This window comes from Monopterus albus, unplaced genomic scaffold, assembly GCF_001952655.1.
Source record: "Monopterus albus unplaced genomic scaffold, M_albus_1.0 scaffold36.1, whole genome shotgun sequence".
Classification (NCBI taxonomy): domain Eukaryota; kingdom Metazoa; phylum Chordata; class Actinopteri; order Synbranchiformes; family Synbranchidae; genus Monopterus; species Monopterus albus.
Window position 1 is genome coordinate 52237 of NW_018127916.1, and position 245 is coordinate 52481.

The 245-nt window shown below is 46.5% G+C and overlaps 2 protein-coding genes across 3 annotated transcripts in view; one reads left to right on the forward strand and one right to left on the reverse strand.

The window, feature by feature from the left end:
- The window catches only part of slc26a6l1 (solute carrier family 26 member 6, like 1), an 18199-nt gene that overhangs the window by 17247 nt on the left and 707 nt on the right, over positions 1-245 (reverse strand). The window lies entirely within an intron of this gene.
- Positions 1-245, forward strand: part of cunh1orf159 (chromosome unknown C1orf159 homolog) — a 10335-nt gene that overhangs the window by 2596 nt on the left and 7494 nt on the right. The gene's annotated exons all lie outside the window — the stretch shown is intronic.

Genomic DNA, 245 nt, shown 5'->3' on the forward strand with positions numbered 1-245 from the left:
CTAAGATCCTGTGGGACTTCCAGATACAAACTGACAAACTGGTAATGGCCAACCAACCGGACATAGTAGTGGTGGACAAACAGAAGAAGAAGGGGCTAGTGATAGATGTAGCAATCCCAAGTGATAGCAACATCAGGAAGAAGGAACACGAGAAGCTTGAGAAATACCAGGGGCTGAAAGAAGAGCTAGAAAAGATGTGGAAGGTGAAGGCACAAGTGGTTCCCGTGGGAATAGGAAAATTGGGG